Source organism: Chiloscyllium punctatum, chromosome 5 (assembly GCF_047496795.1).
Source record: "Chiloscyllium punctatum isolate Juve2018m chromosome 5, sChiPun1.3, whole genome shotgun sequence".
Taxonomy (NCBI): Eukaryota; Metazoa; Chordata; class Chondrichthyes; order Orectolobiformes; family Hemiscylliidae; genus Chiloscyllium; species Chiloscyllium punctatum.
The window spans coordinates 51,030,597-51,046,503 of record NC_092743.1 but is presented as its reverse complement, the minus strand read 5'-3'; the positions used below and the strand labels follow the sequence as shown (position 1 = coordinate 51,046,503).

General features: G+C 41.1%; 1 protein-coding gene across 2 annotated transcripts in view; it reads right to left on the bottom strand.

Annotated features, from left to right (window-relative positions):
- Positions 1 to 15,907, bottom strand: part of LOC140477070 (matrix metalloproteinase-16-like) — a 255,528-nt gene that overhangs the window by 65,819 nt on the left and 173,802 nt on the right. The window lies entirely within an intron of this gene.

The window sequence follows — 15,907 nt, the reverse complement described above, 5'->3', positions numbered from 1 at the left end:
TAAAAATGCCTAGGTACCGGAACCCTGCCCGTGACCACTTAAAAGGGAACTTAGGGCTACACTTTGGGGTGGCACGGTGGTTAGCACTGCTGCCTCACACCCCCAGAGACTCGGGTTCAATTCCCGCCTCAGGCGACTCTCTGTGTGGAGTTTGCACATTCGCCCCGTGTCTGTGAGGGTTTCTTCCGGATGCTCCGGTCTCCTCCCACAGTCCAAAAATGTGCAGGTTAGGTGAATTGGCCATGCTAAATTGCCCATAGTGTTAGGTGTAGGGGAATGGGTCTGGGTGGGATGTGCTTCAGCAGGTCGGTGTGGAGTCGTTGGGATGAAGGGCCTGTTTACACACTGCAAGTAATCTAATCTAAGGTTCCCCAAAAGGATAGCCTCCAATTTTGCAAAGTTCATCTTATATCCTGAAATAGCCCCAAATGAATTGATACATTGTGTCAAACGGGGCACGGAGGTCATCGGGTTTGATAAAAACAGAAGGATATCATCCGCGAACAGTGTAATCTTGTGTGCTCTCGATCCCACATCTGGAGCGGTTATGTGGACGTTCTGATGAATGGCTTCTGCCAGCAGCTCTATCACCAACGTAAACAACAACAGTGAGAAGGGCCAGCCTTGCTGACTACCCCTACCAATCCTAAAATTCCCAGACTTCACCCCATTGGTAATGACCACAGCCAGAGGGTGGTATATAAAACCTCCACCTATCTAGCAAAGACTCTACCCAACCCAAACTGTTCTAAGACATAAAAAGATACGGCCATTCCACCCAGTCAAATGCTTCCTCTGCATTCTAAAGAAATCACCAACCCCTGAATGGATCGTTGCTGACCAGCTTGGACCATATTCAACAACCTTCTAACATTATTAGAGAACCTACAGCCCCTTATAAAGCCTGTCTGATCCTCTTTAATAATATAGGGCAACACCCTTTCCAATCTCCGCGCCAGGATCTTGGACAGAATCTCGAAAACTGAATTTAGTAGAGAGATGGACCTGTATGAGGCATAATCCTCAGGAACCTTCCCCTTCTTAAGAATTAAGGAAATATTAGCTTCTCTCAAAGATGGTGATAGGCATTCATGCATATAGGAGTGATTGTACATCTCCAACACCGGCCCTGACAGAATCCCTATAAACACATTATAAAGCTCACTGGGAGGCCATCAGGGCCAGGCGCTTTCCCACTCTGAAGTTGCCGAGCTGCCTCCTGTATTTCCTGAACTGTCAAGGGGGCATTAAGGAGAAAGGCCTGTTCCAAGGTTATCCCTGCAATGTCCAGGATCTTAAACAAAGGTCTCCATTTTAGCCCTCCTGTCTTTACAACCTTCAGACTGATACAATTCAGAGTAAAAGCTCCGAAAAGCCTCGTTAATCTTTTTAGCATTGTATGTAAGGACCCCGGCGCTATTGCTGATTGCAGCAATGGATTGGGGAGCACGCTCTTTCCTAGTCAGGTATGCTAAATACTTCCCTGACCTATCCCCATATTGGAACAGCCTTTGTTTAGCAAAAGCAAGTTCTTTCTTTGTGTTTTGTGTCAGTATTGAATTCAAGGCAGCCCGGAGGGCTGTGATCCGCTGTAGTTTAGTCACCGCAATTTGTGCGGCCTCGGCGGCTTTCAACCACTTCTCAAGTAGACGCTGCTGTTCCTCCTTCTATTGTTTCTGGCTAGCCGAATAGGAAATAGCTAATCCCCTAGCAAAGGCCTTAGCAGTCTCCCATAGCATGGACGAACTACTAGCCATGCCTGAGTTGATAGTCAAGAATTCCTGAAACTCCTTCGAAATGTACTCCACAAATTTGGAAACCTTAAGAAGAAAAGGGTCTAAACGCCAGTGCCGCAAACCTAACCCTTCACTCTTGGCCTTCACCTCCAAATATACTGCCGCGTGATCAGAGATAGCTATGTTCCCAATTTTACAACCCATAATTGAATCCAGAAGGGCCGAGGGAGCCAGAAAGAGGTCAATCCTCGTGTGACATTTATGTGGGTTTGAAAAAAAGGTGAAGTCCCTGCCGGTAAGGTGAAGACATCTCCAAATATCCACCAGCCCCAACTCCTCACATAAGTCAACCACCTGCTTGGCCTGTGAAAATATAGTTGGGGACCCATAAGGTATCCTGTCCACTGTCGGATCCAAAAGACAATTAAAATCCCTCCATATAACAATGTGCTGTGTTCTAAAAGCACTCAACTTAGCGAAAGCACTAATCAAAAATTTGAGGGGATGTGCTGGAGGACAGTAGACATTTAAAATGCCATATTCTTCCCCATGTATCAGGGCTTTAAGTATCACAAACCATCCCTGCTCATCTTTCACCTGCTCTAATAATGTGAATGGAAGATTTTTATGGATAAGTACCGCCACTCCCCGACTTTTCGTAGTAAAGGATGAAAAGAATACCCGGTCATAACCCCCCTGTTGTAATTTCAGGTGTTCCCCATCATCAAGATGGGTTTCCTGCAACAAAGCGATATCACCCTTTCCCTCTTAAAGCTAGAAAGTACTTTTTTCTTTTTAACAGGTGAATGACTTCCCTTAAGGTTCCAGGTGCACCATTTAATAAGACACTTAGCCATATCCCCTTTCTGAGACCCTTGGAACCCCTTGGAGGGAGAACCCTGTTTCCAAAGCGCTGAGCATAAGTAAATAAAGACTCATAGAGTTGAAGAACTATATATACAAAAACTACTCTATCATAAATATAAACAACTATTACTACCAAAAAACTATAAAGAAAACCAACTATAAAACCTTGAATGGAAGACTCTGCCCCCTCCCATAGGGGGCACTCACCCTACCCATCCCCTCCTTCACAGCTCCTTCAAACCTGGACTGTGCCCAGCCTTAAGCCAGAAAGTAAACAAGGAAATGATCCTTAAATCAACAGGAAAAAGATCAAGTCAGGATGAGCACACCACCCATCCCTGGCTTCATGTCACCCCAACTTGTGACTAAAAGAGAAACAGAACAAACAAAAAAAAGGGAGACAACAACATTTCCCATCAGAAAGTCCAGTTACTAAAAAAAAAGGAACAACTTATTCCAAGATCTTTTCCCCCCTTTCCAAAAAGGAAATTATTAGGGAGAAAGAAAGGAATAAAGAAAGGAATTAAAAAAGGAAGAGAAAACGTGGGGAAAGATAAAAAAGAGAACAAACATTAACTGTACTCTTCAGGCCAATCTGTCTATTTTAAAGTGTCTACAAAGTTTTTAGCTTTATCCGCTGAGTCAAATTTATAAATGGAGTCCTCGTGGCTGAAACAGAGCACTGGGGGTATCTCATGAAGTACTGGATGCCCAGGTTCCTCAGCCTCTTTTTAGCTTCATCGAAGGACTTCCTCTTTTGAATTACAGCTGCAGAGAAATTCTGGAAAAACAAGATTTTTGACCCCGTGTACAGCAGTGCCTGTGGATCTTTTCCCAGGGATCTGGAAGCTTCTATGACTTTTTGCTTGTCCTTATATGAATGGAAGTGCACTAGGACCAAGCGGGGGCACTGCACCAGCCCTGACCTATGCACTGTAACCCGATAAGCCCTTTCAATCTGTAGCCTGCTGGACTCGATGTGAAGGCCCAAAAACTTCGGCAGCCAGTTTTCAAAGAAGTTGACTGGGTGCTCACCTTCCTCACCTTCAGGGAGCCCAACAATTCAGAGATTTATCCTCCGACCTGATTTTCGAGGTCGTCGATATGGTCGCGCAAGACCGCACCTCTTGCTCCAGCACCTGGATTTGACTGGATGAGGACTCCATCGCAGCTTCCAAGGTCTTAGTTCGACCCTCCACCTCCTCCAGCTGCTCCCCGAGGCCCTGGATCTCCTGCTCATGCTTCTGCAGCATGGATGTGAAAGGTTGGACCTGGGCACGAATCTCCCCACGGATCTCCTCAATCGCAGCCCCAACTTTCAAGGTAAGTCCCTCCATTGCTGCAGCCAATTCCTGTGAGTCTGTCAGGTCCCCGGGGGGTTCAGGAGAGGCTGCTGCTGCTGCAGTCTCTGGTGTAGTAGGCGCTGCAGGGGAGTGTCCTCCCTGCTGCTGTTTGCTTGTTCCTCTTCCCTTTGGCATTCTTCCCATTCCCAAATATTAACAAATATGTGTTCTGTAAGGTTTAAACTAATAATTCCACCGCATAAGTTGACCAGGAATGGCAAAAAAACCATCAGTATGTTTGGCTGTTCGGCAGAGCTGTCCACAGCAGTTCTACAGAATCACTGCCATCTTGCTGAATCCTCTTTCGATGTTTTAATATGTCAAAATATACCCCATATATATTTGTGCAGAAGTAAAAATTTTGAGACTAATTTTAAACAAAACCTAAAGCATTTTAAGCATTTCATTTTCATTAGCATCTGTACAGAGGTGATGGTCTAGTGGTATTACCACTAGACTGTTAAACCAGAGACCCAGGTAATATTCTGGGGGTCTAGGTTCAAATGCCTCTAAGGCAGATGGTGAAATTTGGAATTAGGAGCCTAATGGATGACTGTGAATCAATTGTGGGACAAGACCCATTGGTTAACTTATGTCCTTTAGGGAGGGAAACTGCCAACTGATGTGACTCAGATCCACAGTAATGTGGTTGACCTGCAGAGGGATAGGCACTAAATGGTGGCTCAGCCAGCAATGCCCATAGCCTGTGAACGAGTTTAAAAAATCAAATGATTGACATCATCTGTATTATATCTTGGTTCTGACGTTTTGGAGTGTTGATCCCTGAAAAACTAGGGTTGACTATTTTTGCTTTATTAGGTCAACCATCATGAAGTTGACTTTTAATTGAGGTTGACTTCGACTTGAGAAAAACAGTAGTGGACAGGGTCAATTCCATTCATGGCTCCTTGATGGAGCATAACATTTATTAGGTACCTCGTACGTTTTCTGCAGAGAAGACAACAAAATCTCTTTGGAGGTTTTACTGAAGATCTTTCACCAATGTAGCTTCCTGATAGAATTCTACAATAATACAAAGAAAAAACTTTCATCTGCTCAATTAATTCAACCATATTTGGTACACTTGTAGACTTGTTGTGATAGCATGCCTGGTCTACTTTAAGTCATTTCTGCATTTACACTGTCGGATTTTAAAAATATTTAAGCATTCGTTATATTTGCTATGGTAGAAACGATAGTTCTTAAACTGAAAAGATAGTGTCCTTAAGAGCACAGGGTCATCAATTACATAGGATCAAGTATCTTGAAAGATTGGAGCTTGAGATGATAGATAATGGTTATTTTCTATTATTGTGGATACATTCTAAGTGGAGATAGACAGTTTATTTGTCTCTCAGGGAAAAATAAGATATGTGGAATAATTAGGAAAATGAAAGTGAAGCCTGAGATCAGTGATGATCATATAGAAAGGCAGAGCTAACTCAACAGATGATCAGATGAATAGATAGAGTAGACAGTCAGAAACTTTTTCCCCGGGTACAACAGAGTGTTACAAGGGGACATAAATTTAAGGTGAAGGGTGGAAGGTATAGGGGAGATGTCAGGGGTGGGTTCTTTACCCAGAGAGTGGTGGGGGCATGGAATGCGCTGCCCGAGGGAGTGGTAGAGTCAGATTCATTGGCGACCTTTAAGCGGCATTTGGATAGGTACATGGATGGGTGCTTAATCTAGGATAGAAGTTCGGCACAACATCGTGGGCCGAAGGGCCTGTTCTGTGCTGTATTGTTCTATGTTCTATGTTCTATGTTCTAATCCTACTTCTATTACTTACGTTCTGATGTGCTTTTAACTGCTTTTAATTTTGGTGTTGCTTCAAAATAACTGAATGCAATGATACAGGCTCCTGATGGCTACTGAGCTACTTGTCCATACTCTCTCAGGTAGGGGAGTTGGTATAAATTAGGCAAATCTAGAAAAGCATTTGAGTGATCACTCGATACTTTTCATGGAGGCAGTGAAAGGAGAATTGGGAGTGGCAGATAATTGATATCAATGGAAATCCTAACCCAACCAATGTGGGACGTGATCCAGCCACAGTGGAAAGAAATCGTAGACATCAAAAGCAGAAAAGCGTATAACTGATTGTAAGCTTTCATGAAGGGTGAAATACAAACCATAACTTTCTGTCTCAAATGTTCAGTCTGCTATGAATTTTTGCAATTTCCTACATTTGTATGCTGTTGAGCATAAAATGTAAAATCCTCATTAAGTTTGGAAAGAATGTTTTGTAAATGTACCGTGTTCCTGTTAACATGTCAATGTGTGAGCCTAAAAATACATACATCTTCAAGATTTGTTATTTTGTTTGTTTAAGAAAGAAATGGCACGCAAAACTTCTTTTCCCAGAGAAAATGGAGGAAGTGAACTCAAATCTCAAGAATGTCTAGAATTTATACTGCCGAATAGAATCTTAACAATAGTGAAAATAAATGTACATTTCTATATCATGTTACACTTCTAAATCCAATTTTGGGTAACAAGATCTTGTGATGAATCTCCAGGTCTATCACTTGAGCCAGGCTCTGCATGCTTTTGCTTGAGGCTACATTGGCGCAGGGAAAGACAGTTAAAACTAAACAGAATCTAAATCACAATTTGCCATAACACATCAGGAAGAGACCAGCTATTGCCAGCAACTTAATAATTCCCATATTTATAAATTAATTGGAGTATGAGGAACTTAAATGACAACAAAATATGCAAATTGGTTCTGCAGCATGAATCAACATTTCGTAATGGACAGGAAGCAAGAACCAGCCTACATTCTACATCCGTCAATTAGAGGCCATAATTCACAAATAATGTAATTTTTTTTCACAAACTGTATAAACAATATTTTTAATGTGAGATTCTCTGTTCCAAATAAACCAAAATGCTGGAAACACTGGTTTGCTACTTAACAAGCCTTTTCAAATATAAAGTTCTCTGAAGACACTATTCTGCCCTATACATAGAAATATTTTTAAGCTCTGAAGGATCTATTAAGCTACATGGTGACATATAATGTAATTTTTAGTCAGTAAAAAGCTGTGTGTCCAAGTGTTATTGAAATGTTAGAAGTCATAGGAGACCAGTTTATAGCCCAACAGGTTAATTTAAAATCACAAGCTTTTGCAGCGCTGTTCCTTCATCAGGTGAAGTTTTAAATAAACCTGTTGGTCTATATCTTGATGTCATGTGACTTCTGACTTTGTATCCCCTAGTCCAAGGCTGGCACCTCCATATCATGGCAGCCATTAAAATGTTAGTAACAGGTTATTCTGGATCCTTGCTATACAAAAACTGTTTCTCTGACTGGAGATTTTCTGATGAATTCGTAGCTCTTTGACTTTAGCTGCTACTACATTTCATTAAAAAAACCTCTTCCTTTTAGTGCAGACACACAAATATTTTAGATGTACCAGATGATACCGACACAATCTCATCAAAAATACAGCAATAAGAAGGAACACTGAGGCAATATTTGCAAATTCTGACCTTTCCAGCTCTTACTGATCTCATCAATGCCATGAGACTGGAGGAGGCATTAGAGGAGGGAAGTGATAGCACTCGAGAGGGTGCAGAGGAGATTTCCCAGAATGTCACCTAGGTTGTAGAGTTTCAGTTATGAAAAATGGTTGAACAGACTGTGGTTGTTTTCCTTAGCAAAGAGGAGATTGACAGGGGACATGATTAAGATGTATAAAATTATAAGGGGGACAGTTAGGGTAGACAGGAAAAAATATTTCCTCTTGATGGAAGCATCAATGATTAAGAGGCATAGACTTAAGATGAGTGGCAGAAGGTTTAGAGGAGGTGGGAGGAATATGTTTTTCACCCAGAGGGTGGTGAGAATCTGGAACTTACTACCTGTAAGGATGGTAAAGGCAGAAACCCTCATCGTAGTATTTAGATATGCACTTGTGATGCGAAGGCATGCAGGGCTACAGGCCAAATGCTGACAAAGAGGATTAGAATAGTTAGTTGGCTGTTGTTGAATAGCACAGATGTGGTGGGCCAAAGGGCCTTTTTCTGTACTGTCAATCTTTATGACTCTATGGCTGTGCAAAAAAGGAGATGGGGGAAAAAGATTCCAAAAGAGCTCGAATAGTACTGCACAAAAAAAAAGCAGTTGGTTATTTTGTCCAGTGATTTGACATTCCAACTTAGATTTTTCATTCAATCAATTATAAAAGGACATTGAAAAGTAATTTGTTTAGTAACGCATTCTTGCTCAAAAATCTTTCAAAGTAAAATATCACTTACTGCCCAGCCTTACAATTTAGTGAGAAAGATGTGCAAATCCAAGAGATTTTAAGCGGGAATATGCTGTTGCAAAGTGTGGTATTCCATATTTCCTTGTGCAAAGGTTTTATTTTAAACTAGTTTTGTTAATTATATAGGTCACGGACAGCGTTACAGTGTTAACAATTAAGCCTGTGTGCTTTTGTAGTTTCTGGCAAGAAATAACTACTAGCATCTAGAGGACTTCTAATTAGGTATCAATAATCAAGGAATGCCAATAACCCACATTCATGCTGTTCACTGATATTAAATTTTGCTAAACTGGTTTCATGACAAAGACAGATTTAACACAGGAGACACGGCTAACATCAAGAAACAATTTCACTTGGCTTCAGTTAAAGTTTCAGACTTTTCAGGCTATGGCAGTTACTCTACTTGAGGTTCAGCACATCCAGTGATAGATCTAACTCACCATATCCATAGCTCATCGACAAAATACATTTACGTGTGATTTAAGAAAAAATGATGCAGTGTAAGCTATGGAATGAACAATTTTAGATTAAATTTAGCACTGTTGTGCATTGCTGCAGAGTAACCAGAGTGGAATGTTATTTGTTGAACACAGGAAAGCATGAGTGTGCATGAATAATCAAGAGAGTTTTAAACCCAAATTAGGCTTTTAATTGCTTGTTTAGTATCCCAGACAGAGAGCTGCAGGGAAATGTCTACTCTGTGCTGAACTTTTGCAGAACTTTTAGAACCTTCCTACCTTCTTTTTTGCATAGAGTCATAGAGATTAAAAGCACAGAAAAAGGCCCTTTGGCCCTCACATCTGTGCCAGTCAAATGCGATAGACTTCAAATAGACCTATCAGCTCAAAACTGGGCATCCATGAGGTGATATTGACCAGCAGCACCAGTAGAAGTGTACTGCAGCACAATGTGACATCTCATGGACTAGCATATCCTCCACTCTACAATAACCATCAAGCCAAACGATTTACACTGCTTCACAAGTTCCTATCAGCCACTAAAACAAACAGAGTTAGTCATTTTGGATATTTATTAGGATCCTGGCACCTTTTTCAGGTACTGTTACAGAAATTAGGTGTTCAGTATTGACTCTAAAAATCTTGAAAACCATTGTGACCTTAGAAGTGGTTGCAAATCAATGCTATCCCATAAACATGATTTCAAAATCTGCCAAGGCAGGCAAAATGTCAGAATGATCCCTAAACTCCACAATTTTCCCAACTTCATATCTCAAGTGTGATGCAGCTGAAGTGCACTCTAGTTAATAGGACCAAAATTCATAGATCTATTCCTTTTCTGCTCGGTGGGCAGCACAGTGGGACAGTGGTTAGCACTGCTGCCTCACAGTGCCAGAGACCTGGGTTCAATTCCCGACTCAGGCGACTGACTGTGTGGAGTTTGCACATTCTCCCCGTGTCTGCATGGGCTTCCTCCCACAGTCCAAAGATGTGCGGGTCAGGTGAATTGGCCATGCTAAGTTGCCTGTAATGTTAGATAAAAGGGGTAAATGTAGGGGAATGGGTGGGTTGCGCTTCGGCGGGTCGGTATGGACTTGTTGGGCCGAAGGGCCTGTTTCCACACTGTAAGTAATCTAATGGGAGCAATTCCAGTTTCTCCAATCTCTCCATGTAACTGAAGTCTTTCACCCCAGTACCATTCCAGTAAATCTCTTCTGTCATCTTTACTGAAGCAATGCCCATTACAGGTCACAATATTTCAGCTGGGAGCCTAATCAGTGATTTATGAAGACTTAGCATACCATCCTTGTTTTTGTACTGTATGCCTTTATTTATATAGCCCAGAATTCTTTATGTCTGTTTCTCATCTTATCCTGTCACCTTCAAGCCGAGACTCTGCTTTTTTCATATTCTCTTTAAAATTGCACCATTTATATTCCTCCTGTCAAAGTTTTATCTGTACATGCTTGTCCATTTCTCCAATGTATGGCCTCCTGAAGATCGTTACTACACCCTTCATTGTTTCACACCTTTTAAATTATGTCATCTGTAAATTTTGAAAGTATGCCCACTATTCAGAAATCTTTGTCATTAATATATGTTGAAAAGTACATTGGCACCAGCATCAATCTCTGGAGAACACCACTCCATACATTCCCCCGTTTAAAAAGCAACTATCTCTGCTTTGTGCTCTTTGGCCAATTGTACATCCACACTATAATGAAATGGGCTTCAATTTTGGTAATAAATCTATTATATGGTACTTTATCAAGCACCTTTACACATTAACCATGCCACCCCATCACCCCTCCTTCCTTTGCATTATCAAAGAAATCAATCAAATTAGTCACCACATTTTGCCTTTAGCGTTTTTCCTTTATTAAGCCAATTTTTTTTCCAAGAATTTACTATATTTTATCTTGGATTATTTGTTTCTCATAACAAATGTTCGGCTACGTGCCTGTTGTTGACAGGTTTAACATACTAGGAGAAAGTTTATTTTCGATGAGGATGTAACGTTTCCTATCCTCCAGCCTCTGGCATCACTTGCATCTCTAGGGAGATGGAAAGATAGTTCTGCAAGCTAACCAATTCTCACTGATACTTTCTTATTATATTGCTGATATTATCTTATCTTTCCTTGATAAATGCATCATCTCCAGATCAGATGATTTTCTACTTTGAACATTACCACCTTTTAAGTATCTCCACTTTATCCATTTTTCCCTTTTACTCAATGTCTCCACCTTTGCTCTGATATTAACATTATCCTCTTTAGTGGAGGCAGGTATAAAGTACATATTTATTACTTCAGCAAACTCTCTGCCTGCACTAGAAAATCTCCTTCTTGATCCGAGCAAGCCTTAACCTGTTATAAACTACCCTTTTACTGTGAATACATTTCCGAAACTTCTGTTACTCTTGTGTTATCCTCTAATCTATTCTAATTTGCTTTATTGGCTCCTCATATTTCTTTTTTTCTCACTCCTTCCACTGCTTTTAGAGTTCAGCTTGTTATTGAAGCTGTTTCATCTCCATCTCGTGGAGGGAGTTTCATCTTTGGATGTATTTTCGTTATCCTTCATGGGAATGACACTCATCTATATCCAAGCAATGTCCACTTTGAAGGCCTTGCATTTATTGCCTCATGTTCCAGTCATTATGAGATCCATGGCTCTACCCAGAGATATTTTGCCAAGAAGAATCATATTCGCACTTTTTCTAGCCTTTACAGGTAAGTGTGCTGAGCCTTGCAGTCAGGTAGAGTGAGGGAGACTAGTCTTTCCCAGCTTGAGACTGAGGTAGATGGAGTAACTGGAAATTTGGGCAAAGTGGAAAGAGCATTGCTTGTAAAGGAAGAACAGTGAAGAAGGATATTGGCCTGAAAAATCATAATGTGGAATCTGTTTGCATGGACATTATAAATATCAAGAAGCAGAAAATGGTGTTGGGGCTGTCTGTAGGACCTTAAACAATATTGAAGATATAAAGGAAGGCATTAAGCAAGAAATCAGAGGTGTATGCAATAAGAGAACAGCTGGAATCATGATTGATCTACATATAGACTGGACAAATCAAAGTAGCAATAATATTGAGGAGGAGGATTTCTTGTAGCGTATAAGAGCTTTTTTTTTTCATTTAGTGTATTGAGGAACCAATCAGAGAACAGGCTATTCTAGCCTGATCAATGATAAAGTATTAATTAATTATCTTTTTGTGCACGGTCCTTTGAGGAAATGTGACCATAATATAGAATTCTTCATTACGATGGAGAGTAAAGCTGGTAAATTCAAAACTAAGGTCCTGAATCTAGATAAATGGAATAACAAGAGCATGAAGCACAAGCTGGCGACAAATTTTGGTGAAACTCAGCACGTCTGGCAGCATTTGTGCAGAGAAAGCAGTTATTGTTTCAAGTCTGGTGACTTGTCAGAACTGACAGCAGCGAAGAAGAGGTTGCATTTTGCTGAAGACGGGTTGGGATGTGAAAAGAGAGGTGAGCGAATAGATGGAGATGGAGCCAAGAGAGAGCGTGATAGGAAAGGTGCATTCAGACAAGGGGATTATTGAGAGTAAACCAGGTAAGAAGAGAAGCTGAATAAATGATAATGAGGGCTAAGAGTGGGTGAGAATGGGTTGGCTGTGCTGAAAGCAACCCAAATCATCACAGGAGCAGGGTGTGGGGGATTGGGTTTAAAAACATGGAAGGACCCGTAATCAGGCTGCAATGTTACTGAACTCAATGCTGAGTCTTAAAGGCTGCAGGGTTCCCAAGTGAAACATAAGGTGCTGATCTTTGAGCTTGTGCTGAGCTTTGCTGGAGCACTGCAGCAGGCCTGAGGCAGAGATGTTGATGTGAGAACTTGTGCTGTGTTGAAGTGGCAGGCAACAGGAACCTCAGCGTCATTTTTACGGATATGTGCCACCACCTCCAGTGGGATATCATGACCAGACAAGTATTCCCCTTCCGTCCTTTATCAGCATTCCACAGAGACTGTTCTCTCTGGGACATCTTGGTCCATTCCTCCTTCACTCCCAAACCCCGCTCCCCCCAGCACCTTCCCATGCAATCGGAGAAGGTGTAACTCCTGCCCATATGCTTCCTCCCTCCTCAGTATCCAAGGGCTCAAGCACACCTTCCAGATGAAGCAGCGATTTACCCGCACTTCCTTCAATCTCGTCTACGGCATTCACTGCTCACAATGTGGTCTCCTCTACACTGGGGAAAGCGAAACATAGGCTGGGGGACTTCTTTGCACAGCATCTACGTTCTGCCTGTAAAAAAGGTCCAAAGACTCAGACAGAAGGAGGGACTTATCCATCACTAAAGACAGATAAATAGACAAAGTCTTTTCCCTGGGGTCGGGGAGTCCAGACCTAGAGGGCATAGGTTGAGGGTGAGAGGGGAAGGATATAAAAGAGACCTAAGGGACAACTTTTTCACACAGAGGGTGGTATGTGTATGGAATGAGCTGCCAGAGGAAGTGGTGGAGGCTGGTACAACTGCAACATTTAAAAGGCATTTGGATGGGTATATGAGTAGGAAGGGTTTGGAGGGATATGGGCCGGGTGCTGGCAAGTGGAACTAAATTAGGCTGGGATATCTGGTGAACATGGACGAGTTGGATTGAAGGGTCTGTTTCCGTGCTGGACATCTCTATGACTCTATATGTTCTGCAGTCAAGAAGGTGTGAGTTAATTTGTCTGTGGTGAATCACTGAGTAGTACGTTTTGGTCTGACTGTTTGCTCACCATCCTCTGTGGCATTGACTGGGGGTTTTCGAAGCATTCTCTCACCGCGGACTGTTTAATACCTACTGACCGTCTGGGTGATTATTTCACAGCTCATTTCCATCCACAGTGTCGACTAAGCCAAAGGGCAAGTCTTGGAAAGCTGACTACTTCAAATATTCCTGCCATCATTTTTGATGGACGGGAAATGTTACCAAGCGAAGAATCTTCTATCATTGTCACTATGTTGTGAGGTTATAGCGAGATATAAACAGAGGTGAGTCTGTCAATTTAATGATGCATAGGAACCTTTCTTAATTTAGGGCGGCGCGGTTGCTCAGTGGTTAGCACTGCTGCCTCATGGTGCCAGGGACCCGGGTTAGACTCCCATCTTGGGTCTCTGTCTGTGTGGAGTTTGCACATTCTCTCCGGGTGCTCCAGTTTCCTCCCACAATCCAAAATTGTGCAGGCCAGGTGAATTGGCCATGTTAAATTGCCCATAGTGTTAGATGCATTAGTCAGGGGTCAATATAGGGTAGGGGAATGGGTCTGGGTGGGTTACTCTTTGGAGGGTCGGTGTGGACTTGTTGGGCCAAAGGGCCTGTTTACATACTGTAGGGAATCTAATCTAACCTAACTGTTTCTACTATATACTTGAGAAGGAGAGAGCAACACTGCTAATCTGAACTATTCACTAACACAATAGGATTTACCCATTATTTTATAGAATTGGGGAAATATTGGAGTAGGAGACTTGGCAGTTAAAATTAGTGCAGCAACTTCTTGTCATTTCCCAGTATTAGCCTTTTCTGTTCAGCAGGCATATCAGAAGACAGTGTATCTTCTTCAAATGTGTATATCCATTCCTAACTCAGCAATGTTGCTCCACTGGAAGGTACAGATTGGTCTGCTTAGAACAATATAAGATTAATTGTTCTGAATTATACTGCTAGCTAAGTATCATTCTGTGCTCAGTTAATCAGAGCTTTGCTGAGCAGTGCCTATATGCTGGTTAGCATTTTACAGACAGTAATTGGTGAGTAGAATCAGTGATTCCTTATATTTTAAAAATTTTAAAAATTTACTTTAAAAAAAACACATGTTTCATTCAAACTACTTGGGACCTTTATAAAGTTCTATTTTCACACCAGTTTCCATTAAAGTAAAAGCCAGTGCAAAGCTCTAATGCTATGAGACTACCATTTCAAAATTATTTCAGAAGTTTGTGCAAGTTTTCATGTCTTATTTGTACAATTATTTCACTCCCTAGTTGTACTCATGGGGTGTGGTGACACTTAACCCAGACCAGTTGCTTCTCTCCAATGCAAGAGTAATCCTCTGGTCCAGGAGGACTATGGTGACTTCATAATAAAATTGGGAAGAGTTTGCAAATATATTTTCTAGCCTAAGCAATATGAATCATAACAATTTTGTAACAGAATAATGTTTTGTACCAACTCAGAATTTCCGGAGTTTGGAAACATTACACATATTGGCCCATAATTTGCTGTCAAGGTAACAAACTGATACTGCTAATTTTAATTGGCACACAAATACAGCAGTAATGTCAGGTGACAGCAGCTCACGTGGTAAAACACAGTATTCCACATTGCTGTTTGGGTTGTGCTACTCCATTGTTAGGTTTGTGATAAATACCATCTCAGCATCTGCTTCACTTTTAGTATATATTGAATGTTGTGAGGTTATTGCACTTGGGACAGAAACACACATGCAAAAAAAACTTGCTATTGAGATTTAACTCTCTTTCATTCCAGTCCAACCACCTATTGTAATGTGATTAAAGTTATTTACAGCTAGCCAATCCCTTACACTGAAAATTAACCGTGCATAGAGTTTCATTCTCTTCAAGTCATCACTATCGCTAGAGATTTAAAAATTGTACACTTTAAGAAAATATAAAGAAGTTTGACAAATTTATAAGTTAAGTTGAACAAATTTAACTGTTTGCTCCTCTCTCCTTTCACCCTCTTCACCCTTGTTATTTTTCCTCTCTTTTCTATCTGGACCAGATTTAATACCAAACTCTCCCGCTCAAATTTACATTTCAATCATCCTCATAGAATTTTAGGAGATAGTGAGGACTTCAGATGCTGGAGAGTCAGGCTTGATAAAAGTGTGGTGCTGGAAAAAGCACAGCAGGTCAGGCAGTATCCAAAGAGAGTCGATGTTTCGGGCATACGCTTCTTCCAAAGAAGTAAGTCACCTAGTTCCATTTCTCTGAGTGATTAAGGAGACATGCAATTGCTTGTCCAGTTCATTCAATTTACAGACAACTAATCTGTTTCTACTTTCAGCAAAATGTATAAATCTAAACACGTGCAGACAATTCTAACTCGTGGTAGCTGCTATAAAATGCCTTGCCAAAGCAAATTGTGTTGTAATTATTCAATGAGTTCCATGTTTACTGAATAGAAGGTCTGGATGTTTTCATCAATAGAATGTTTTTGGTATTACATGATTAGTTATTTTATAAC